This window comes from Nipponia nippon, unplaced genomic scaffold (genome assembly GCF_047370975.1).
Source record: "Nipponia nippon isolate SJK-2023a ecotype South Korea unplaced genomic scaffold, ASM4737097v1 scaffold_2, whole genome shotgun sequence".
Taxonomy (NCBI): domain Eukaryota; kingdom Metazoa; phylum Chordata; class Aves; order Pelecaniformes; family Threskiornithidae; genus Nipponia; species Nipponia nippon.
The window spans coordinates 45,461,986-45,489,203 of NW_028262336.1; the positions used below are offsets into that span (position 1 = coordinate 45,461,986).

The 27,218-nt window shown below is 40.9% G+C and overlaps 1 protein-coding gene across 8 annotated transcripts in view; it reads left to right on the forward strand.

Annotated features, from left to right (window-relative positions):
* SMPX (small muscle protein X-linked) overlaps positions 1-27,218 on the forward strand; it is a 42,772-nt gene that overhangs the window by 13,131 nt on the left and 2,423 nt on the right. Inside the window, exon 5 of one of the 8 annotated variants that reach the window (XM_087758827.1) lies at positions 5,802-8,238. The exons of 6 other annotated variants lie outside the window; for them this stretch is intronic. The gene's annotated coding sequence lies outside the window, so the exon portion shown is untranslated. One more of the 8 variants, XM_087758826.1, reaches the window with a different exon arrangement.

The window sequence follows — 27,218 nt, forward strand, 5'->3', positions numbered from 1 at the left end:
AGCCAGCTTAAAAAATACCAGCTTCTGGCTTTGCAAGCACAAGTTCCAGTTTTACAGAATATAGGACTTGTATTTGTACACACTAAGTACAAATAAATGTATTACAATGCAAATAAATTTATTGCAGTGATGGACAAGTAGGTCATTATTTTTAAAAATCTCCTTTGGAACATTAGATATTTGATATTATTTTATTTCTGTAATTCAAAACTGACATGGTAATGGCTCCATGTATTTGATCACTCAAAAGTACCCAATGCCACTTGTGGCACCCAAGGACTCACTATATACCTGTGCAGGGCTCAGAAATATGATATAGGACCTTGGGGAGATCTGTGTTCCTCCGGAGTGGCAGCTGGAGACCAGGCAGGGACCCTCAGACACTGCAGACAGTAGCACACACCTATGGGTTGAGCCACTGGTCTATGATTAGCACCATAGCTCATCCTTCGTCTTATTTTGATCAATGCCTGGATGGAGATCAGTGACAAATGGTGTCCTTCAGGGATCTGTATTGGGAGCAGTACTTTCATATCTTCATCAGTGACACAGACAGTGGGATCGAGTGCACCCTCAGCAGGTTTGCAAATGTCACCAAGCTGAGTGATGCAGTTGACACGCCTGAGGGACGGGATGCCATCCAGAGGGACCTAGACAAGCTCGAGAAATGGGCCTATGTGAACCTCATCAGGTTCAACAAGGCCAAGTGCAAGGTCCTGCACCTGGGTCGGGACAACCCCCAGTATCAAAACAGGATTGAGAGCAGCCCTGTGGAGACGGACTTGGGTGTACTGGTGAATGAAAAGCTGGACATGAGCCGGCAATGTATGCTCACAGCCCAGAAAACCAACTGTGTCCTGGGCTGCATCAAAAGAAGTGTGGCCAGCAGGTCGAGGGAGGTGATTCTGCCCCTCTACTCTGCTCTGGTGAGACCCCACCTGGAGTACTGTGTCCAGCTCTGGAGCCCTCAGCATGGGAAGGACATGGACTTGTTGGAGTGAGTCCAGAGGAGGGCCACAAAGATGATCAGAGGGCTGGAACACGTCTCCTATGAAGAAAGGCTGTGAGAGTTGGGGTTGTTCAGCCTGGAGAAGAGAAGGCTCCAGGGAAACCTTACTGCAGCCTTTCAATACTTAAAGGACTCATAAGAAAGATGGGAACAGACTTTTTAGTAGGGCCTGTTGCGATAGGACAAGGGGTAATGGTTTTAAACTAAAAGAAGGTAAATTTAGACTAGATATAAGGAAGAATTTTTTTATGATGAGGGTGGTGAAACACTGGAACTGGTTGCCCAGAGAGTTGGTAGATGCCTCATCCCTGGAAACATTCAAGTCAGGTTGGATGGGGCTGTGAGCAACCTGCTCTAGTTGAAGATGTTCCTGCTCATTGCAGGGAGGTTGGACTAGATGACCTTTAAAGGTCCCTTCCAACCCAAACTATCCTATGACTCTATGATTATTTTATTTAAAAGGAAATATTCAGCACTTCAATGCAGATTTCAGAATCATTTCTATCTGGTTTCAAACAAGACCCATAAGCCTCTGTTGTTCTACATTCTGAGCCTTAAAGCAATTATTGATCATTTCTGTCCATGAAATTATCCTCTGATTTTCTTTGAAAAGCCCGAGTCGGTAAAGATGCATCAGGCAATTACAATGAAAATTCAGCTGTACAGAGAACTTTCAATACTAAAAAAACCCTGGCTACAGTAAGAAAAATATAGTTGTGTCACATAGTAGTCATCTGAATTGCCAGTTGTGCCTATTGACACAAGTCCTTTTTATCATGAAGAACGGCAGAGGAGCTGAACTGAGTAGAAGAACATCACCTGGAATTTACTGCAGTGAAACATAAATAAAGAACAGAAGAAAACAGAAAGCAGTGCAAAAGGGTTCTGGGAATGCAGAAGCACTACGGACCAGGAATCTTGAAAGAAATTGCATATAATCTGCGTGAATTGCCCCAATACACAGTGCAACCTTAACTTATTTTTACGTACAGCATAAATAAGCCATTTAGAAGGAAAAAGTATTTAGTTTGTTCTTGCTTTTACCCTGCTGTGTCATAATGTTCCTGTTATTTTAAAGAAACAATGGAGTCTTTCTCTTCAGAATATTTGGGAAAAGGAAAATTAACATTTTGTAAAATGTAACATTGTAGTCATCATACTAAAGCAGTGCCCAGAGAAATATGAATTTTTAATGTTAGGCTTTAAAGAGGTTTTTCTCTGTAAGAGATATTTAGACATAAATTTAACCCCATATTTATTCTCAGATTATTGCTATTTTCAATGTTTAAAACAGTTTTTTAATAATTAGCTTGTTGAGAGTCTGACAGAAACATTTAGGGTGTACACAGAGATTCACTCTAAAGAAAAGATTTCTACAGAAAGGTCAGCAAAGTGAAGGGCATCTTGAAAGCTGTGAGGTCATTATGAAGTAATTTCTGCTTCCATCCTTCTTTTGATATTGTATTGGTTATCAGGTTCTGACAGTGACGCATATTTCTAGATTTTGGATAGTACAGTCACAGATCATATCTGAAAACTTAGTTTCTAGAAGAGTTGCAGGCACAGGTACTCACTGGAGACTAGGAGTTTGGTTTTGGTTGCAGTGCAGAACTAAGCATGTGCATAAATTCTACATAAAATTGAGATGTAAATCAATCACTTGCCACATCCAGCAGCCTTGAATGGTACTAAATCTAAGGATTGTCCCCTATAGAGGGCATTCATCAGTTCAGTTGTTTTAGGCATGACCTGCAGCCTTGTATAAAATGTGATATAGTCAGTGATTTGTTTTTTGACTGACCATGCCAAGCCAGTAATGATTATCTTCATTTGCAAGAAATCCACACTCACATCTTCCTGATACTTTGCTTAATCTCGAAGAAGGGGTTACTGATCATCTTTTGAATGTGATGCTCTCTAAAGAATGGTAAACTGACTGGTCAACAGAAATGCCTGGGCAGAGTGCATACTGATAAATGAGGGCATTCTTTGGTTTTCACAGTTTGGAAATGAATTCTCTCTCACATCACTACAATAAACTCTTCAGATATTCACTGCCGAGGGATTTCCCTTTATTAGTATTTTTATATTTCTTGTGGTACTCTGTAGGAAATACCCACTGAAACTGGTAGAATAAGTCCAAATTCTTTGGATGATTTCCATTATGCTGTGATCCTATAACATGATATCATAAAAGCATAAAAAATATGCATAAATATGTGAAAAATACCAAAGGTTTTACAACTACAACTATTATTTCTAACACTTCCTCCTACTATTGTCATTTTTCATCAGATAGTTTCAGTAAATTGCAAGTCAACATGATCAATTTTGTTTTAATTTTGATCCATGTTTTCTTGCTCAGTTTTAGAGAGTGCAAATGCATCAGCAAAAATAAGGAATATGCAAAACAGTAGGTTGGTTCATTATTTACAAACCCATTCCTACATAATTTGCACTTTAGAGTAACTTCTGTTAAATATCTTTGGTCTTGCTCTTTCACCAAATTAGGAAACATGAATAGATCTTACTTGTGAGTCTAACAGTTTGTGGGAGGGATATAATATAGTGAGGTGTCATGAAGCTGGATCCACTGAAGGTCATAAAGTGCTTATCAGTTAAGATACTCCTGTAGTCATCCCCTGCTGCTGGTCTATCATCTATAATTAACTAATTAGCATACCCTTCTTTGTTATAAAGATTTTTTTCTTCCACAGACCTGCAGATCATGTGTTTGATGCAGCTAGTTTTAATATACAAAATGAGTTGTGATTCCCTTTCCTTTTCTGCATCTACAATTTTTTTTTTACTGCTCCCTTTGCATGTGCACATTTCTATATGCACAAGTACGAAACATATGCAAAATAAAATAGTAACAAGATAGCACACACTAATCAGCTAAATATATGTCTTATTGAATAAGTAATGGTAGGAAGCATTCAATTTGTGATAAATGGAGCCTGCTATGGCTGAGATTTAATGCTGATTGTTATGATATCTCATGTGATAACTAGCATGGTGGTTGTACCTGAAAATGGGACTAAGCACAAACCGGCATTTCACCTGAGCATGTATATTAATCAAAGCCAGTTACTGCTGCAACTCATGTTTGGGTTCTTTCTTCATTCTGTGCCCCTTCATGTTTTGTGTCCTGAAGTGTGGGGGTTTGTGTGACAACACTTTTTACAATGTTCCGTGAAGGGCCATGGAGTCTGAATGCTGGACTTTGGTTTTAAAGGACCTAAACCTTCAGCTAGAGCGGTCTAGTCTTTTCCTCTTGAAGGAGACTTTCATACTTACTGAAGGAACTTCTCAAAAGGCAAAGAAGGAAATTTACTGCCTTGAAGTTACAAAAAAGTCTGTCGTGGACATACAGGCAGCACTCCTGGCACTGTGTTCTGGTCATGTTTGGAGAAAGGGCTTGTCCAGATCCCCATCACAATTCTACTCAGAATTTGGTCAGACAAGGTTGCTGAGCCATGCCCAGGCTGTTCCTGACGGGGTACCTGTCTTGTTCAAGGTGTGAGAAACCATGCGACTCGTGCTTGTAGATAAACTGTTGTCTTTACTTGGAACTCTACTAGGGAGGATCGTTTAATTGCAGAAGCTGAGTGGTAGTTCTGTTGTCAGGTTACAAAAGCAAGGGAATTGCATTTTGAGGGCGGAAGATTAAACAGCTAGCAAAAACTTCCCAGGGCAGCTTAGGCTTTGTATTACTTGCAGTATTACCTCTTCTATAACGTATTGGGAATCCTGCTTTGGAAAAAATGAAGAATCTTGTCAGCAGAGCAGCCTCTGAGATTGGCGTCACTTGGGGAAGAAAGAAGGAGAAAGGGAAAAAAAAGAAAAAGGAAGTCCCTTAGGGAATAAAGTTCTTTTATATCCATACTTACAAGATGTTCCTTGGTGTTGCTATTAAGTATTTACAAGAAATGTCAATTACCCAGGGCTAAAAATGCACATTATAACTTTATCCACTGAGTACTGTGGATTTTAATTACAGTTTCATGCTATATACTGCTCTTAAGCTGCATCTTGGTTAACAGCAGCCATCTACCTCTCCTGGTGTCACTGCTCTGACACACTGTTCAATGATCGTGTCTTATTCCTGTGCTCACATGGACCAGAGGGATATGGTTAAACTGCTGTACAGTAACAGTCAAAGTTACTGCCATTTTGTCCAGCAAACACATCCAGTGCCTTGCTAGTAGAGGAACTCCGACATGCTGTGAGCTCTTGAAACAGGCCCACAGTTTTAAGAAAATGTGTTCATTTGATTAAGCCCAAGTAGGCAGCCCTTATGTGAGAAAAGGTAATCCTGTGTCCAGAGGATGCCAAGGTAGGTCAGCAGCTCAGATCTCCTTAGCTGGAGTGGGAACAACGGGGTGAAGAAATAGGATGCGCTGCAAGAATTTCTGCAGGACCCTTATGCTGAAGTCAGAGGAGGCTTAGGGGGATCTCAACAGTGTGTATAAATACCTGAAGGGAGAGTGCAAAGAGGACAGAGCCAGGCTCTTTTCAGTGATATCCAGTGACGGGCCATCCTTGGACCCACTCACTGTTTGGCCTGTGCTAATTTCAAAGTAGTTCTTGTGTTTTTCTGTCCTTGCTTTCCTATCCTGCTGTCTTTGGTGCAGAGTTCCCAGATTAGTGGCATTTGGGGATTTGATGGCCAACCATCAATTTTGCCAGGTCGCTTCTGTTTGTAAAATTGTCCTAAGAAACTGGGTAGTTGAGGGGTTTTAGGATTTTTTAAAAAGCATGTTTAAGGTTCTTTTGGTTTGCCTTCCAGGTTTTTTGAGTCTACTTATGTCATGCTTTCAGACTTGACAACAGAAAAGCTAGAAATTTCTTTTCAAAGAGAAAACTGGAATCCCCAGGACATAATATAATATCAGAGGAACCTTTGGAATCATGTTATCTCCTCGAGCAAAAAAAGTTATTCATGTTTTCTTTCCCAGAGTTTCTGTGTTCAGAAGTAAAAATTTAGTTCATTGTCTCTAACGTGGCCTGCAGCTGTCTGTCACGAACTGAGAGTCTCTTCTCTACCACTGACGAAATGCTGTGGTAAGCCCCCAGCGTGTCATTCCTCAGGCCTTTGCAAGTCAAGGAGAGGTTTCCTTCTCATGCTCTTGTTGAATGGTGGAAGTCAGGAGGAAAGCATACTGGAGAGACTCTGCATTCTAGATACCTAAGAAAGCTTGAAGGTATGCATTAGGAGGTTCATTTTACGGAATAAAGAACAGGGCATATTCTTAGGAACAACAAATGCATCTACATAAACTAGTGAGGAAAAGATTGTGTTTTGTCGTTTTGAAAACTGACTAATAACTTCAAAACAAACACAGAAAAATCAGAAAACGTTTTGCTCCAAAACAAACTCCAAGAATGGATACTTGTATTTTTTCAAAACATAAAATGTGAAAAAAGAAGTCTTTTATTTCCAAATTATGTCTTCAAGCAGATCATTTTTATTACTGGAAGAGACAAGCACAAAGTAATAACTCAAAGAACTCTCTACTAATTTTTAGAACATGAGCACATTATTTACTCTTCTACCTTCACCATATTCAAGAGAGTGTGCAGACATGTAGAGATGAACAGGCCCCTACACACAAACAGAAGAAATTTCTTCATTGTGCCTCTCACTTTGAAATGTTAATACCCTTAAAGTAAAAAAATACTTCCCACACTAGCAATGTGGTCCCACAAATCTCTGCTCCATTCTTGAGTGAGAAATGCCAGTTTCTGGGAGAAGGTTCCAAGTATTTTTTTTTGAAAGCTGAAAATTCTCCTTTTAAAAAAAATTTGAAATTAAATCATTGCTATTTAATAACTGCTTTCCTGTGATCACTCTGTTGATTACTTGGTCCTGAACTTTTATTGTCAGACTCTTTTATATAGAAACCCCTATGGTCCCATCAGTGCTGTTCATGACAGATTTTGGGAAGAACTAAACTTTTTAGTCAATTCCCTGAGTTAGATGCAATTTCTGGGGTGACTTCCCTCAAATGAAGCTCAGAAAGGCAGGAGGCCTCCTGAAGATATCAGGTGTGGAGGGATCAGTGAAGTGTGAAGATGAGGTACAGTCAGCACTCAGACACTGTAATGACAGCTGTCATCAGGAACCCAAAATAATAAGTAATTCTGGTCTCTCTAACCTTACACAGTTCAAAATGTGTTCAGCACAAAGGTTTTCAAGTGCCTACATCAGAGTAAAAAAGCTAATTTCTTTTGAATACATGAAATGCAACTTCCTACGTTATTAACAGCTCAGATAGTTTTATCAAATCTACATAAATTGTAGCCAATTAAGCTGACAGCATGATCTGAAATATCACGGCTCTGATGTGATAATCAAATGAATTTTCATCTAAATTTAGTGCCTCATCATTTTGTTTTATAGTTTTTATTCGTTTCATTTGATAAAAGACTACCTAATTATGTTTTCACAGCCTTGTGCTCAAGAACCACATAAATTACTGCATCACTGTACTTTGTCATCTCTTGCAGAGATGGCTTGATACTGCATGGGCCTGGTGATCCCTGTCTGGGAGCAGGCCATCCACAAGTGTCATGAGCCCTACCCTTTTAGGATTAGTCCTGCTTCAGCCACTGAATGTGCCTTGTTTTGAAAAGTGTAGCTTTTTTTAGTGCCAAGGCTACCTCTACTCCACACTTGGTTACAGATTCCTACTGAGAATAAATAACATTGTATAATGGTAGAGCTCACTGTATATAGGTAGAACATCGTATATAGGTAGAGCTCACCATTACAGTGGTCCCAACATCTGTTGCCTAGTCAGCAGCACTACTGAGGAAATATTATGCTGCAGATGTTATTGGTTTTTGCTGTCCTTATGTGCTGCTGTTTTAACCTCCTAATTCCTCTTTGACTTGCAGCAGCGGTCTCAAATACACTGTATTTCCATGCACTAAGAGAACAAAGGACACAGCATAAATAAGCATTTCCTACTGGAATATGTATTGATTTTACTCTCAGTGTTGGTCATACTTTGTTTTTCACATTTGATTTGCTGCATGTCATAGCTAGTTGAAAGGAAACACAGCTGAACTAACCTTTACTTGAACTTGGGAACAAGTATAAAGTCTGGTTTTCTCTTCCTCCATTTAGTAGTAATATTAGTATGGCTGTATTTGTTTTTGATCGCACATGGCTGAGCTCCACGTACAGACATGGATTCAATAAAAGCAGAATAAAACCCTCAGACTTGGTGCTCAGAACTTACTCCCCACTTCAGTAAAGTTGCCATAATATTGCTTTTAATTTAATAATTCAGTTATAAAAAAATAAATCGCATCCTTCAGCTTTTAGCTCTCCTGGGTCTTTATTCCTGTTTGTTGCCTTGGAGCAAACCTCGTCTTAAAATTGCTGTTACTTCTGCACAGCCTTACAGAGCCTTTCACGGTACAGAAATGTAATCTTGGGGCACACAATAGCTGTGGCTGCGAATGCACTTTAGGAAGAAGTGGTTGATGGCCGTACTTGCCCTGCTTCCTAGCAAATGAACACGGGAGAAGCAGGCTAACTGGCCCATGTCCGCTGCCGTGCTAGTGCATTTTAACAGCGGTCGTAGCAGCAATACTGGTGCGCACAAGGAGAGAGCAGGACTGGCAAAATTACTTTTACTGAGGGAACATCAAAGAACAAAAAACTTCCCCCAGAGCCAAACTGCTGCTGTTCTGAGGGAAGGACACGATGACAATAACTGGATGGTGTTATTTGAAGGCTTTGAAAGGTGCAGCCTTTATATATTAGATGAAACCAACACAAAGCATGTACTGAAATGGAAGAAAATACAAATCCAAAGACTTGAAACCAAATATTTGAGCTGAAATAGGCAGAATACAAGGAAAAGCAAACCTCCACTTGTTTCGGTGTTTGCAAATCATGCGGTTCTTGAGTGCAGCATCCTTTTCAAAGATTGTCAAAGACCAGGAGAGTGTATGTCCTCTGCTGTACACAGCATTTAATTAAGGATCTCAGATGTTTTACTTTTGAATTTCTTAATTTCATTGGGTTTATGGTTTTATATGAAAATAGTTGAATCCATCGGTCTCTTCAGGGTCTGAATGGAAGCTTTTATTTTAGAAAAAAATGTAATATTTCTCCCTTTTAGTTCTCAAGACAGGAAGAGCTGTCTCTGCGAAGACAAGAAGCATATTTTCAGTTTTCAGTCCATTTTGCTGAAAGCAAAGTGAATTCAGACAGACATATCTCACATGTACCCTTTTTTTTTTTTAGCTTAAACCCTTCATTCAAAAAGTATCAAATTAGGCAATGATGTAGTATTGAAGTCCTTTCCACTCTTTATATGCTTTTCTTATTTTTTATACTTAAGTTTGGCATGTCTTGGAATAGATTTGCTATTAGATGTTTGAACAATTACTTCTGGGGCAAATCAATTTGCTTTTTTAAGGAGGGGCTAAGTGTTGTCTGTCAAGTTACTGCAGCTTAACACATTAGTAGGCAACACCTGAGTCACTGTTGAGCATGGGCATGCTTCAAGGTCTTTGACAAACCAGTAGAAATCTCAGTGAAGATGTTCATTTTCTGCTTCACATGTGTAGAGAATAAGAGGTTGAACCTAGCCAAACACCACAACTCAGCTGACAAGCAGTAGCTTGCTGGGTCACAGAGCAACTTGGTCAGATGTCCAAATGTGAAGTTATTTGCAGTTTGGTTAAAATTAAAGAAATCTGTTTCCGTAAGGCAGGATGAGAAGTAGAGCAATTAGCTCTGACTCCTTCAATGCCTTATTTTAATAGACACCATGGAGATGACTGGAGACTGGCTCCTAGAGAAGCTTATGCTGACCTGAGGCTAAAGACCTCATTTTTGAGCTGAAGATTGACCATCCTTCAGCAAAGGAAAGTCCTCGGGATCCCACCTGCAGTGAGAGTTTTGGCATCTAACCATTTCCATCAAGGCAATCCTCTGGTACAAAAGTCACGTGCAATGGCCTTAGAGTGCCTTTAGCCAACGGAGTGTTGCTTCACGTCCCTCGCCAGTGGCTGGGATTTTATTACCAGTGCAGGGATCAGATGATGCATTTTGGGCAGAACAATGCAGGCAGCTGTTTCTGGTAGCCAAGGAGGATGGCAGAATAATGCATTGCATCACTGTGTACCCCGTTGCCTCAGAGAGTTCTGTGTCTCCCGAAGTCTCACTTTACCATGGAGATGATCTCTTGCATGATCTACCAGTGGATACAACTGCCTGGACTCTACCTTCTGTTAAACATCTACTGGCTGGCTGGCTTCACCATTAAAGAGGGGAGCTGAAGTGCCCCAGACCCTGGGGGTAGGTGGACAGGAGAGGATAATAGATGGCCCAGAGCCTATGGCACCACTTTCTACCTTGATTGCTGTGTCCCAAGGGCTGGATGAAGGCGAGCATTGTCTTCTCCTGCCAGGGTGCACTAACATTGCTCAGGAAAAAGTCCTGGTCCCTCCCAAGAGGAAATTGGCTGTAAGGGGACATAAAAGGTTACAGAGAGAAGAAAAGGGGGTGGAGACCCCTGTCTCATCCATAGTACCCAGTGTCTCTGTTCACACAGGTCCATTCATAAACCTGCTCTGCAGAAACCTGCTCTTCTGCCATCTCAAGAAGATGGCGCTGCATATGCTGTTAAGAAACATTGACCCACTTCTGCAAGCAGCATCATGAAGCTTGTGTGGAGAGCTGTTTAGATCCAGCTAATAGCAAAAAATTGAAAACAATCAGATTATCTTCTCTGGGCTTCAGCAATGTCCTGAGTAGAGCCAGGAGCCATTGCCCCTCACACTGGATTTACAGTGTAAACTGTCTCCAGATTTGCAACTGAGTACTTTTTTAAAAACAAGAAGAACAATTTGAAAACATGCAAGAGAAGGAACGTGCTGGTGGCCCCTCCTCTCTGCCTTGGCTTAGCGGTTATCACACATACCCAGCCAGGATGCATAAGTAAAGCGGGTTGCTTCCTTCTTCTCCTCAAAAGGATTAAATCCTACATTTCTTGCCTCCTTGGAGACTGCAGACTACCTTGGCAGGGGGGACCCTTTCTAGACTTTGAGCTAAGGCTAGGCTGCTGTGCAGAAATGAAATAAAATTAATCTCTAGACAAGTGAGCCTGACAGCAGCTTAGCAATGTGGAGCTCAGCTGGCAGTAGGGAAACCTGCTTCCATGTGCCTTAGCCTGTGGATTGCTGTGTGCCTTGTCTGAAGGCTAATTTGTGTAGCAACAGTTTCCTCAAGCTGTGCTTTAAAAGAAACCAGGGTAGCTGCTGCTGTGGTTTTGTACAAAGCCTGATGCAATTAGGTAGGTGCTGAGGAGGAAGGTCTCTTGTGGAAACCCACCAAGCCTTTGGGTGCTGCTCAGGTTACACGTCTCCCAGGTACTCAGCTGAGCAGGTTTATCAAAACTCAGGTATTTGTAGATGGGCATGAGCACAGCTTGAGGTTACGGTGTAGTTGGACCACAGTTTTGAGGGTTGAAGTTTTGGAGTTAAGCACCTACATCCCATTTACACCTTAGGCATCTCAGTCACTGGGACTCTGCCCCCCCAGTGCGAAGGAGCAGAGTCCCATTGCCACTCAGTGGGCACTATGCTCCTAAATCACTTAAGTACTTCTCAAAATCCCACTCCAAATTTGAATATGCAAATTGCATATTGTTCATTGTGAAGAGTGAATGGGCCTCTGTGTCTTTCTGCAGTCAGATCCAGGACTCTGATACTGATACAGCTGCAGGAGTGCTCCAACAGGAACTGCTACCTGTAAATTCTGAGAAATGCCTTTCTGCAGAGCTGAGCAAAAGAAATCTTTTCCACAGAAACTGGAGACCATGTTGGTGGAAATTCAAAACCAAAACGTAATTGGTCTTGGATGCATGTTTTTTAGCAGCAGATGATTCTTTTCATCTTTTCCTTCTATTTCTCTGTGGAAAACATACTTTTTTTTTTTCAGTCTGTTTTGTCAAAAAACGATTTTGTGTTGTCATAGGAAAGTTTAGTTCTCCCATATATCTTCCACTCAATCCTAATACCTCATTTCTAAATGCTTGCCTGTCACAGATTGCAAAATCAAGTATTAACAGTGCAGTCTTGTACAGACAACATGCTGTAACGCCTTCGTTTATGTTTTGAAGAAATCTATTTATTCCAAGGGAAAAAATGGACTTACATTTGAAGCTCTAATAAATGACAAAACCCTATAAACACAACATATATATATGTGAGTTACTGATGTGAAAGAACTTCATGTGTACTGTAGCTGTATGTATAAAATATTAAACGACTCAACAATAAGCTTTCCAAAGAAGAGACAACTACCACGCTACCTGCAGTAGCTTTGAAGAAGCAAGATAATGCAAGGAATTAAGCATATCCTGCATGGACCAGATGTCAGAACACACGGTTTTCTAATACAGTCAGTTACATGTCAAGTTAAATTAGCAGCCTGAGCATGATGTCTTGCCTTCGTGCTTATCCATCTCTGAAGAGATCCTGTGGGTTACGTACAAGATGGCTGTCAAATTTCCCCAACTGATTAAGACCTCTTGCTCTTCTGTGGCAAGGAGGCCATGAAATCCAGGACAAGAGTGTTAAATATTTAGAAGAGGCTGCAGAGAATGGGGGTTAGGGAAGAACTGCCTGCTGGGTTTTGACAGTTAGCAGTCACTTTCTTACCACCCTTCCCATTCCTCCTGTTTGCTGTATTTTTTCAATGTATCTTGCTTCATATGAAGTGCTAAGCATTTCAGAAAAAGTGTTTGCAAAGTGCACAGAGACCTCCCAGTCCTGATTTGAATATTTTGAAAATAATACCATAGCCAACTTCCATCTCTTCCATAACTATATTTGCAGGGATGTGACCGTTGTCTCACGTCTTCGTGTTTTATTGCACATGCCAGAGTTATATTGTAAGAAAACAGGTGGATGAATAGTACCACGATTAATCACAGTTCAGTTGTGCTATTATAATATCTGTAGGCATATCAGATGTACACCATATTTATATGGAATGACACTCACTCATACATTAGGAATACTGTTGAGAAGTAGCCATGTGACCAGGAGAAAGTAGCATTTTTAGAAACTGTAACTAACACAAAGAGTCAAACGTGGGCTATTGCAGCACAGCCTGGGTAAGGTGACACAAGAAGCAGAATTCATGATGAATAAATTGGATATCACTGCCCAAATAGAGATGACTGAGATTTCTATTTTCTTGCTTGGAGAGGAGCCCCTTCTCGGCATCTCCAAGATCACAGAGCTTTCTATTAATGCATTAAAAGCAAAGAAATCAATCTGAGAGAGCTTACTGATGGGTATTGCTTCAGGAGCGGCAGCACCGACCCTGTCACCCCCACGCTCCCCATCCTTGTTCCCACCATACAGCCATACTAAAGTGTCCAGCCACACGGCTCCGCACCAGCTGAGGAGCAACAACCTCCCCTGCCTTCGCACCTCAGTGAGAACTGCTAAACATCACTTCAGCTGACCGGGATCTCTGGGCACATCTTCTCTTTTGGCTGAAGAGCAGCACGGAGCAGTGCTGTTTGCCTCGCAGTTTCAAACTGCCCAAGTGCCCGTGAAATCCCTGGAAAACCCTGAAAAAGTTGGAATTACGGCAGACCTACATCCCTTTGCTGAGACTTTCAAACAAACCTGAGATCATGGCACAGCCCTCGCTGGGGTTTAGCTTTAGGCAGCTTCTGAAGTGAAGCAGGATGATTCTCTTTGTAACTTTATTTGCAGTTTAGTTTTGAAACGGAGGCAGCGGAGGAGCGTTTGCAGGACGGTCCAGCTCCCCTGGCTGCTGGGGCAGGCAGAGGGAGAAGGCACCATGCTGGGCGAGGATTTCTTGGGTTTTAAGTGCCAAGGAGCCTTTTGTCTTTACCAGCAAAGGCATCAGGACATCATCTCCCTCTGTACAAAAAGGATTTGTGTTAAGTTAAACCACTGTATTTTTTCCCTTTCACTGTAATAGCAGAAGCAGGTGGTCCATGCTGCTGCCCTTCTGAGTTTCCCTGGCTACCACAGAAATGTGCTTTTTTACTTCTCCCACCCTCTTCTCAATAGTAACGTAAAGGAACAGTGTGTCCTGCAGCTCCTTCAGCCATGTGAAGTGCTAAAATGCAAAAGACTCTTCTCTGACAGTCATTTCGCTTCTTGTGCTCACTGGGTTTACCATTAATAAAGGCTATTTTTTTTTTTAAGTATTAGTTTTCAAATGAAATTGTGGTTTTACCAACTCTACTTCTGTCATGATTCTAGCACAGAACATTGCCTAAAGGGTTAACGCTGAATCTAGTTTCTTTACACTGTGGGTTGTTGGTAGGATTTGGCGGGGGGGGTGGGTTTGGGGTTTTTTGGTGGGAAAGAAGGGGAGGTAATTGTTACAGTGAGACAGATCACAGTCAAAGCATATATGTAAATACTACATCGTGACAGTAACTCTTAAGGGAAACTAGAGGGCAGACTTCTAAAATACTTCAAGCTCTGTAAAGATGCAGATACGTACCTCATCAGCTTCCCACAGAATGTTAAGTGCCTAACTCTAGGGGTTTTGCATGTTTAACCAGCTAAATGCTTTCAAAATACTGTCCTGAGGTGGCTCAGGAAGCCTATTGCATAAAAATAGTCGCTGCTGTGTGTCAGCAACCAAGTAGCTCCTATTGTAAGTCTGCTAATTATTATACCCAATATAATTGAGTTGCCATTTCCTTATCCCTCCCTTTGTCTCAGAGTTGTTGTGTCACAAATTGTGTCTTATTGTGTACTAGAAATCACTTTAGGCGGGAAAGGGTTTTTTTTATTATTATTATTATTACATGTGTGAGTATTGCTTAGCATCTGCATGGGGCTTGGCTTATGACCCGTTCATTATGGGATGTTTACAAAGACCCTTGCAGTGGCAGAGGAAAATGGACCGAAGTGAACCCTCAGGGTCAAACCACCAAGAAGGAAATTAAATTAATAGAAAATTCATTTCGATTTTTTTTTTTAACTTCTTATGGTCCAGTCTCAAGTCTGGGGGAGACTGGGCACACAGTATAATTTTTAGGGCTTGGAGTTGTCAAAATGAATCTTGAAGGGCAGTATTAAAGTGTTTGGCATCACACACCTGAATGAAAGTAGAGTCTGAGATGAGGCAGGGGCTGTGGAACCAGTTTGGACATGCCAATTTTATGTTATACGGCAGAGCTGGCCCTGCCCTCAGCTGGACCACAATGGTGCAGGAATAGCCAGGGTTAAACCATACTATTTAGAGTTTAAAAAATAGAATATTTCTCCACTGATTTGAGAAACTGTCTCCAGCAACTTCTGGACGTTAAGAGTGTTGAGCAGGAATTAGGGTTTCCAAGTCTGGCAGACCTGAAGTTGTCGGCCCTTGGAATTCCCCATCAAAGAGCTGCACCAGCCTCTTGGCTGGCTGCTGAGGAGCCAGCACGGGGGCTGATAAGAAACTGCCCAGATCAGTCATGCTCAATGTTCCATGTTGCATCAGGAGAATTGCTGAAAGCAAGATGTTTTCATAAAAAGTTCCACTTTCAAAGCATAAACTTTTCCCAGTGGAGAAATGTTCCATCAGAAAATGTTGGACCATTTGACTCTTGGCATACTCTAAGGTACAAAAAGCTCATTGCATTTTAAATAAACTTCAGCAGCCTCAGCCCATGCCAACTCTCAAACAACAAATCAAGCAAATGTGGCTTTTTCTCCTATAATTATCCAACCTAATAATTCTCTTGTCATTTTCCCCTTTTGCTTCACTGAAGGAAGAAAGGTTGTGTTTGCAGTATGCCAAGATGCTGTTTACTTCTAGTTTCATTGCCCTGAATTTGAAATTCATAATCAGTCATGATATAAATATATATACCTTTAATCCCAAATTATGTATGTACAAACAGCATTAAAATTCAATTACCTTCAGGACACACATGATCGGACTTTGTTCTATAAAACATTTTTTTGACATAGTCCTTTCTAAAACCAGCATGAAATGCACATTTTCTTCAGAAAGACAAAGTCTGCCTTGCCAAGGTTTGAACACATGGCTTTTGAAAGTCTAACCAGTTAACACCTAATGTCTAGGCCTTTCCCCTCAAACATTAAAGTTGCATGAGAGATGGAGAGTATTTGCAATGAAAAATGAATGGCAGAGCTAGCATCCTGGAGGATATGTGAATTCTGAAGAATAATGAAATAAACATGTTCAGCCAATGCTAAATTCTGAAAAATCAGGCAGTATGGAAGCTAAGGGTGAGTGTTCATGTGTTTGCCAGTGCAGATGAATTAACATGCTGTATAGCCTGCCTTATATTGTGTTACCTGAAAACTATGATTTATAACAATCTTCCCCTGACCGTCTCATATCTGCAAAATTATGTGTGGTTACAAAACTAACACAGTAATGCCGATTCAACTTGTATACATACCAGTACATCTCTGAAGTAACCTGCCTCACTTTAAGTATAGGGGAAAGAAAATTTGGTACCTTTATCTTAACTTCTGAATATGAATAACCACTATTAGGCTATGTGTTCAGTCTTAACTGATTAACTGATGCTTACATGAGTCATTTATCAACTTAATATTGTTTTAATATACACTTTTTATCATTCAGTTCCTCAAGTTTTTTTGAAAAGGAAAAAGCCATCAACTCTACAAATGTCAGTAGGCAACAAAGACTGAAGGCACTTTAGAAATGCCATTAGTGAGGGCATGTACTTGTGGACTACATAGGAATCAGCAGCGTACCAGATATTTCACTTTCCACTGCCCTTGCCCCTGCATTTCTACCATCTCCCGCAAAATAAAAATTCAGAATCTCTTGCTTACAATTTTTTATTTAAAAAATACAAATAATTTTTTTAACCCTTCTCAGTGTGTGAAAAACATGCAGATACCAAGCAGTGTTGCTTACCACTGGGTGTGCATCTCTGGAGAAAATGCCAGCTTATCAGGAGTATTAAGTGGCAGCCAGCAAGACAATAACAAAAGACATGAGCATTCAGGTGTGAAATCAGAGAACCTTTCCAGCAGCAGCATTTTACTGTGTGATATGTTGCATTCAGATCTGTGAGAAAGTTTTGTACATAATTTAGAGTAAAGCTTTAATATTTGATTGGAGAGCTAGCACCAAATGAACTGCCAATGTAAAAAAAGTCCGAAGCAAGTGCCTTCCTCCAGAGTCTCTTTCATGTAGTAAAACAACTTACTTGAAAATCATTCTTCATCATTTAATTATGTAGCACAGTTATTCATTTAGAATTTATATGGCATGAAACAGCCTGATCTTGAGTGTGATAGCCCACTCCTACAAAGGCTTTTATTGCACTGTTTGAGGGACTACAGTAAGACTGGTGAAAGGATTCAAATGGAAGAGTCTTTACCCTACCATAAAAATGTCAGTAAAAAACCCCTCACCTTTCTCCAAATTTCAGCCTCACAAAATCAACTATTTTTCTAGAAAAACAAAACTAGGTGGCCTGAATTTTCACAGAAAAGCACAGAACATCTGGGCATTTTCAATTTCCTGAGAAAGAATCAAAATTTTTAACCTACATCAGGCACTTTTTGCGAGCAGCTTTGTTTTGTTAGATTTCCAGCTTCCTGTCCACCCCAAATAACAAATAACATTTCTAAGTACTTCCAAAACCTGTTGTTCAGTGGCTTCAAATCCTTGATGCTATGGATCTGGTGCAGACACAGGCCATTAAGATTGTTACAAGATTTTACAGTGCAAGCTACTGACTGAGGATTTACAAGACTGCGAGATGCCACACCAAATGTCCTCCTTTGCTGCTGGGCACAGTTCCTGATGGTGGTTGGCCTATGCAGGTGTCTGTAGGTCACTCTGAGCTGAGTGCCTGGCCAAGGCATGTGCAAGGCTGTTGGGGTGAAGCTTCCACCGGAGTGAATGGGAGTGCCACTAGAGAAGGCAGGTAGGTTTTGAGAAGCGGAAAAAGCCTTTGGTCCTTCTGCTTGTGCTGCCATACGTGGGACATGAGAGGGTTTGACTTTTTGGAGCCATAGTGCTTGCGGTGGGTTAGCTAACGATCCAACATGAAAGCTGTGGCCCCCACACTCATAAGTCACTTTTGAAACAATCCAGGAATTCTGTTTTTTAGCTTTATAATAATTTGACCATGTTTAATCCAGGCTACACAGTGCAATACCAGTCATTGTGTTCTTGCCTCTTGTACTTTATCTGCAGACACCTGTGAGGCATTTTTCCCCCAGGTATCTCTGTGGTGGGCTACCAAGCACTGACTGTAGGGAGTCTCTGCGGCAAGAGCACTCACCCCCATATACATTTTCTCCTAGCTGGAAACTTTGCTTTCAGAAACACATCCTGGTTGAGAAACCCCAGTCATGCAATTAACTCTCAGCAGGTGCATTTCATATTGCATCAATGAGCGCCTCCTTACAGAGCCTTCATCGCTCTCAGTACAAGAAAGATGTCCTGTTGTTTCAAATGTCACAGCTTTTTTGGACTTTTTCTTTTAGTAGTTGATTTTTATTGCTGCTTTTTTCTGTACTGAATATTTTATCAATCATTATTTTATTTCTAATAGTGCTTAGCCTGGCCCCTTCTCTACATATCTTTGTCCTGTAGACATCATGATTATGAGTCTATAAGGGGACCTAGCAATGTCTTTTCATTTTCATGGTGCCCGACCACCCAGGTGCATTTCTACTGGCTATTTTTTGCCCAGTGCCTGCAAGCTGCTAAATGGGTTTGGTTATCATTGGAGAAATCAATAGGATTTGTAGCACCTCGAAGGAAGTAATAAGCACTTTGCAGGATCAGCTCTTAGGCCTTGGCTTCCTTACTGATGAATTTGCTATGACAATAATTCCTGAAGTTTCACCATCTCTGTTAGCCTTTGTCTTGAGAATCTGAGTTGCTATTATGGGGAATGAAAATGAAATAAAACTGAACTGTTCCAGAAATCCCTTTCTAATCTCAGTGCCATAATTTTTTCTGCTACTTGCGCTCTTTAAGTCATGTGGCTTCATTAGCACACTATTTGGGCATACTTGTTCATATGATCAGGATGACACCTTAAAAAGGGGACCAAGTCCTTGAGTGATGCCTACGCTGGGAAACAAATGCTTTTCAAAGCAGAGGTGGTATGACTGAATGAGAATAGCTTAACATAAACTCAGAGAACAATTTTTCCCCTAAATTGATTAATAATTACAAAGAATAATAATTACAGCCAGACACCCGCATGAACCAAGCAGGGCTTAGTAAAGTGCTGCAGAGGAAAAAATTTTTCTCTTCAGAAGGCAGTAATTTCAAAGGTAGTAAGTACCGCAGCATAGTTCTCATTAACAGAGGTAGAAAGAGCCACTGTACCTCCTCATCAACAACTTTAATCACAGCGTTTGGTATATACTGCTCGGTCTTTGCTTCCCATTACAAATCACAAATGACCTCATACACTCCCCAAGCAATAGAAGATGGGTATGCAAAACCTTTTTATAGGGATGACACTTTAGGTTATGAGAAGTTGGAGGGAAAACGTTAATGAAAAGAAGAAAATTGAAATGAAAACTTGAATTTAATGTGAGGTAAACTTATGTTACAGCCACTGTGCTTTAAGACATGTAAACTGTGGAGAGAAAACATTAAGGGTAGCTCCAGAAAAAGTCACAGCAGCAGTAGCAATATCAATAACAGAAAGTACATCAGAGTTAGTATAGGTTTTTTTGTAATATCATTTTTAAGTGTTATGCATAATCAGCCCTTAAAAATTCAGTCTCTTTATGAACTGCTCAGATATGGTAAACTTCAAGATATGCTTTCCCAACTTTAAGAAACTGTTGATTTTTGTCCCTATAAACAACATATTTATATCTGTGTCTGTAGTGAATCCATAAGCTAAAGAAATGTGCTCATTAAGATGCTACTTCATCTAAATGATGACTAGCAGCCCATCATGTACTGTTTCAGGCAGCTTTCTGATTTCACCAAGAGATGCCCAAACAAAAGAAAAAAAGGACTGAGGAAATAAATAGAAAAGTTCAGAACACATTTCCATGCTCTAGAGAGTGTAATGTTTATAGCATGTTACAAACCCTAAACCTTTTGAATTAGTACTAGTCAGGAGGTAGAGACATCTGTTATGGGAAGAAATTCTTTCTTTTTCACTGGAAATGCTGAAATCTGAGGGGTTGTTTTCACTTTTGAAACTGCTACTAGTTGCAACATCTTGGACTGTTAGGAACCGCATACAATAGCATTTGGGTCATCTACATTTGGGTTCCACTTACCAAGAAAAAAAGAAAGGCAGTATAACTCATGTCAAGTATCATGGCTTTATGGACATGAGATCTTTTCAGAGAACAAAAATTTAGAATTCACGTTATTTTAAAAATTTTGGAAAAATATTGATTCTGATTCAGAAAGAAAATGAGAGGTTTTGCTTCTCAAGAGAAAGAAATTCTGAGGAGAAATCATTTAGAAAAAATAGAAATATTTCAGTATGATTTTTCCCAAGTATTTCAGCAGCATTTACTCTTGGGACCTCTCCTGGGAGTGTCCTGGGAGGTGGTGGCAAACTGGGGACTTGCCAGGTGTGTGGTGGCTGCCCCAAAACTCCTCACTCTCCACCTCCAGCTCCAGCTCCACCTAAGTTTTGCAGGGCTGCCTGACCCCTTACTGCTAATCCACAGCTAGAAGCATGGAGATACCAGAACCCAGGGTCAGCCCAGAATTTCCAGGGGTTTCAGAGCCTTTCCTTAGAAGTCAGAGCCCTGAATTCCCTAGACAGAAGTAGAACTCCCACAGGTTCCCAAATGTAGGAGCCTGTCCTGCAGAACATGGCTTGGGCCCTCTGAGAGCTGCCACCTCTGCTTGGCCCTCTGGTCCATGATAAGGAAGAAGGTTTGAGGGAAGAAAAAAAATCTAACTTGAGAAAAACTTTAAGGTGTTATACCCTGAGTGAGACAGCTGCACTGTTGTCTTCTCAAGGTGAGAAGATGCCTGCAGCTGGATAAGTGAAGAGCAAGTCTCTTGCCTGAAAAATTTATGATGGAATTTTTCCTTTTGGATAACAGTTGTCCTAGAGACCAGCTGAACAATCCAAATCATTGGATTTTACTGTTGTTATGTGGTTAATCCAATGAAAACTAATGGGAAATATTGGTCCTTCAGGGAACTGATAGACTTCTATGCTTACACAATACTTAGTCATTTGCTTTGGAAAGTTAAAAAATATCTGATGTATAGAATGTAAAGAAGCCAAACTGCTGCTTCAGCTGGCTTCAACCAGGAGTCCGTGCACAAACCTCACCATGAATAATATTCACGTGTATGATTTGTTCATGTGTTGTCTTGTTCGTGCTTATTAGCTTTCTGGGAACCACTTGCATAAATCAGCTGCTGTGCCCAAGTAGTTGCAATCTCCAGATAACTAAGAGAACAACCTAGCAACCATGCACAGTTTAATACTACTGCACTGAGCCAAAAATCCTCCAAAGAGCTTCAGACACATACTGATATCTAATCTGTTTTTTTTTTTTTTTTACCACTTAAACTGTTATGGCAGCCATTAGGTCAGTGCAATGCCATTCTTCTTAATTGTGTTATGTCAGCTAAGTACCCAATTTATACCTTTCAAAAATGCCACGGATTTGTTCCTTACTTGGCAGGAGATAAATCTGCTGCCATAACATATTGATCTGAAAGACCTCCATTTGATAGCTGTCACTTCAGAGCCACAGGGCTAAATTGTCTCTCTTTTGCAAGTTCCTTTGCTGACAAAGCTTTGTGTCACTGTAGGTAACAAGAAATTTTGACAACAGTATAACACGAGGAAATGTTTGCACTTGACTGGTTTTTTTTTTGTCTTAAATAAAAAGGTCTATTGCTGTTTACTAGACATGCTGTTACACAGTACTCTATTGCGGCTCCCTTGTGCGCGCACTACTGAACCAAACAGTGGAAAGGGTCAAAACTGTCCTTAGTTCCCCATGTCATACTGTCTGAGGACAGAGGTAAATTAATTTGAGGAACAACGTAAGTATGAGAAAGTAAGCATATGGCTTTCAATAATTTCTTCATGGTGAAGATAAGCAAAGTTCATTATCAAAAAGATTATTTTTGTATTTCAGTGGAAAAGACCTAATTTTTGTCTAACATTCTTTGTCAGACAAATCTAAAGAATAAAAGTTCTGATCTTTTTTGTTTTGAAATTCTGTGTGTATGTGTATGCACAACCTGAATCTCCATTTTTAGCTGCTTCCCACATATTTCAATTGACTGTAGGTAAAATGCAACAAAAAATAGGAGAAATTATTTAATCTTTCCAGTGTTTCACAGAATCACAGACTGGCTGAGGTTGGAAGGAACCTCTGGAGGTCGTCTGGTCCAACTCTAGAGCAGGCTGCCCAGGACCATGCCCAGAAAATATAAATGAGAGCAAATATATTTTAGAAGATGTATGAGAGGTGCTCAGATATATGAGAGTTGCTATTATTATCCTGACAGAAACAAAGGTGTTGAAATAATTTGCAAAAGGTATGCAAGAAAGCATAGTTTAATTTAAAATAGGCTTTTTCATTTAGTCAACCATTTACCACTGGGAGGGAGTCAAAGGATGACTTTGCAACCTAACCCCTCTCTCCGATGTTCCATCATGGTATTAATATGTTAACCTGGAGCACATTTGACTTCCTACTGCTTCTTCTGCCATCTGTGTGGACAGTGATTCCAGATACGATATAAATGTTAAAGCATTGCACAGGAGAAGATGATCTTAGCAAGTGGTGCCCCCTGAAGGGAAGTGAGGGCAGATGAATTAAAGCAGATCCCTTGGCATTTCAGGTTACTGTCTCAGGAAGGACAAGGCTTTTATCAGATATGTAGGAGAATTAGAGAGTCAAAGGAGATAGTCCAGCTTTATTACACATTCCCAATTCCTTAGAGCAATCAAAGTATACATGTCCCTTGATTTACCTTTTTCACAGTTTTTTCCTTCTGAAGATCAGTGTATTTGTAATTCTGGGCTAATTCTGCTCCAGACTAACAAAAGTTCATGAACTCTGCCCCCTTCTTACCTTACTGAAACTGATCTCCTTTTCATTCCCAGGGTGTTATTTGCTAAGAATGCCCAGATGTCATTTAAAAGTTGTGGGAGCAAAACTCTTTCCTGCGTCTCCTAACTCCATAGGAAGTCATTACCTTCATTTCCCACTTTCACTTTTGAAGAGGCATTTTTTGACCCTTTTTATCAACTTTTTCCAATCAGTGCAAAATTTTGTCCAAGCAGCCATACCTGTTGTCCATGTGCAATGCCCATGGTATGTAATGAATGCTTTCAGTTGATTAAATCATGCTTCACAGCTTGGTTAAACAGCATTGTAAAGAAAAGACCCAGTTCTCCAACTGTAACCCTCCTGTCTGCTCCCAAATAGAGGACTTCTGGCTGCCTTTTCCTAAATGTTGCATGTATGACTATGATAGTGATGAGTAAGAGATCTATAAATGGATCCTGGTGAGGAGTAAACATCATGTGGTCGTTCACTTTGGAAGCTTGTTGAGTGGGAGGCATTTACTGAACCTTGGTGCACTTGCTATAATCACTGATTTTCTATGAAGTGCTAATGGGATATGTCTGTTTTCTCCTTTGTAAAGTTACTTCTTATAAACCAGGCTGCCTTAACAGAATCTTAGGGTTAAATATATAAGGCTGGAAACTGTTCAAATAAAGACAAATTTTATTTAGCCCTCAGGTGATTCATGCACGGTCTTTAATTATATAATATTAGCACTGAATGTGGTCATTTTGTTGCATATATGGAGATACAGCCAAAATCTGGATTCATTTCATGTTTCATCTTCCTTCAGCTAACATGTTGTATAAGAACAGAAAATACTGGCAGTTGGAATTACTAGTGCTTTTTTAAAGTAAATCTTTCATCTGCTTGCTGTTAACAAGCTTGGGCGTATTTTCAAGGAATAAAAGGAAGGTGCAACATTAAAAACTGTGACTTTGAAGGAAAAAAAACAGTGAGATTTTGCAATTCATTAATTTATTTAGATTTATTTTTGAAGTTACAGCTCTGTTGAAGAGCACAAAAAATAAATTATTTTTAACATAAAAATAGCCAGTGCTTTTTACTGTGGTTAGAAAACCCGAGGACCCAGTCTTCATTGTCCCAGAAGCTAGCACTGGCATCTCATCAACTGCAGTCACAGCCCTGCAGATTCTCAGACACGGAAAGAAAAAAGTCTTGAGGGCTGAAAAAACCCCTAATTCCATGATTCAAAAAAGCTCCTAAGCACGTGCTTATGTCCATCCTTAATCAGGACAACATTTAAGCATTTGCTGTCAAGTACATCCTTTTCTGTTTTCTTTAACATGGCAGAGTGTTGTTCAGTAGAATAAGGTTGATTGGAGTGGCAAAAGAGGTGCTGGTAGATAAGCTGCAGCAGCTGAAAGAATAACCAGGGAACATAACTGTGAGGATTATTAATGTACCATAAGCAACCTATTTTTGAGTTTACAGACTCCCATTGATCTCTGGAGGAGTTTGAGCTCTAAAAATAACACACCTTTGGGAGCTGTGAGAGAGAGAATTGGAGCTGGCTGGAGGGAGGTCTGAGTGGATTGGAGCATCACAGAGAGATAATAGAGGGTCCACTGACTGCAAAGGGAGTTCACGTAGCAATTATAAGCAACCAGAGAGCAGAGAGTAGACCTGAGAGACAGATAATATTATTAGCAGGTGTTAAAACAGCACTGCTTGCAAGCAGTGTGCTTTAGACAAAATTTGAGAACAGTGGGCTTGATTTTCCCCACCACCTAAGCATCGAGGCAAGGCTCACCATCATGACAATTTGGTTGGTCCTGCTTTTGGATGGCAAGTGGCAGGGTTCTTCGGGGCTGTAGTATTTTTTTTGCTCCTTCTGTTAATTAACTAGTCTTGTAGGTACATGACCGCCTAGAAGACTGAGTTTCCTTTGACTAGAGTTGCTGTGGCTCAGTTGTGACTGGGAGAACTGGAGACAGCAGACTTTTTGGTGGGTCCACTGTCTAGTCAGAGTCCAGTGCTGTGGAAGAAGAGAGGTGCTTGCTCAGCTGCATGGGATATGATGCCAGCTGGGACCTTTCAGCCCTGAGGTCATGGAGGTATTAAGTGATATTAATATTGATTTCAGCAGGAGCTGGGTTTCAAAGGTCTGGGATCTATGAGGAAACTAAGGGAGGACAAAGGAGTATTTGAAGAAATGGAGCATGTGGCTAGAAGTAATCCCAGCAGCCAGATTACTTGGATTATTAGCAAGATAGTAATACAGTATATAAAACCTTGTTGTTTTAGTTTGTAAACTCACTAACAGTTCCGCAGCAAAGCAGGGGCAAGCAGGGACCTTGCACCTGCCCATGGATCCACCCTGGCCCTCATGAGTGGAGGACAGCTTCCCTTGAGACCAACAAAGGCTCTTCCTAGGCTCACAGACTGGCCGAGCCTTGAGAGCACCTCTGGAGACCATCCAGTCCAATCTCCTGCTCAGGACAGGGTCATTGCTCAGGGTCATGTCCAGTCAGGTTTTGAATATCTCCAAGGATAGAGACTCCACAACCTCTCTGGGCAACCTGCTCTGGTGTTTGATTGCCCTGACAGTAAAAGAAGTTTTGTTTCCTGCTTACATGAAATTCCCTGTATTTCAGTTTGAGCCTGTTGCCTCCTGTCCTGTCACTGGGCACCACTGAGGAAAGTCTGGCTCCATCTTCTTTGTACCCTTATCACCAAGATCCCTGGGGGCTTGGTATGCACAGCACAGGATGGCTGGTATCAGAAGCTCAGGAAATAAAGAAAGGCTAAACTGCTTGGAGAGTAATGTGGAGGAAGATGAGCATGGAGGTCCCTGCAAGGTAGATGTGTCCTCCAGGACGATATCTGCAGGAAACACAGCCTTACCATCAGTCCTGGTTTCAGCTGGGATAGAGTTAATTTTCTTCCTAGCAGCTTGTATAGCGCTGTGTTTTGGATTTAGGATGACAGTAATGTTGATAACACACTGACGTTTTAGTTGTTGCTAAGTAGTGCTTACACTAAATCAAGGACTTTTCAGCTTCTCATGCTCTACTGACTGAGAAAGCTGGAGATGCACAAGAAGCTGGGAGGCAGCACAGCCAGGACAGCTGACCCAGACTGGCCAAAGGGCTATTCCATACCGTATGACGTCATGCTCAGTGTATAAACTCAGGGAAAGCTGGCTGGGGGGCTGCTGCTCGGGGACTGGCTGGGCATCGGTCAGCGGGTGGTAAGCAATTGCATAGTGCGTCACTTGCTTTGTATATTCCATAATTTTATTATTATTGTTATTACTATTTTATTTTATTTCAATTATTAAACTGTTCTTATCTCAACCCATGAGTTTTCTCACTTTTACTTTTCCGATTCTCTCCCCCATCCCACCGGGGGTGGGGAGTGAGCAAGCGGCTGTGTGGTGCTCAGTCACCGGCTGGGGTTAAACCACGACACCATCTAAGACTCCAAATCTGCTAGAAAGGCATAAAAAATACCATGTAATGCTAAAAACCAGAATGCTAAGTTACAGCTGTCCTTCACACCACAAACCTTCCCACGATGAGTTTGGAGGCAGAACCTGATGTTGGCCTCTTTCAGCAGAAGGATCAGAAAACACTTGTGACACCGAGGACCACGTTATGCTCGGATGCGCCTGCTGCGATCTGCACACCCTCTCTTCTGATCCTGGGCTTGAGCACTCGGGTTTAATCATAGCTAGCAATGTTTTATCCGCCCACCACTAGAAAACAGTCACCTTGTGATATTCAGGAACAGGCACAGAACAGTTTGAAAAGAAAGGAGAATACTCGACTGAAACACAAGGAGAGCGTGTGTAGGCAGGCGGTAATTATATAGGACAGGATTACACGTGCCTGCGTATCCTGGGGAGCCATCAAATACAGCCTTAAAGTTGGATTTTGTTTTTGAGATCAGAACAATAAGTACCTAAAATTACCTGATTGGAAGGAAATTTCAGCTGAAACAAAACAGCACATTGCCTTACTGAATCAGGCTATGAGATGATTACGTTGTTTGATTGCTAATGGCCACAGAGCACGTTAGTAGCACTACGTGTGGTTTTATGACCTCTTTCCTGTGGACAATGACACCCCCCTCACTTTTTCTCAAATCAGCTTGATTAACCTTTGAC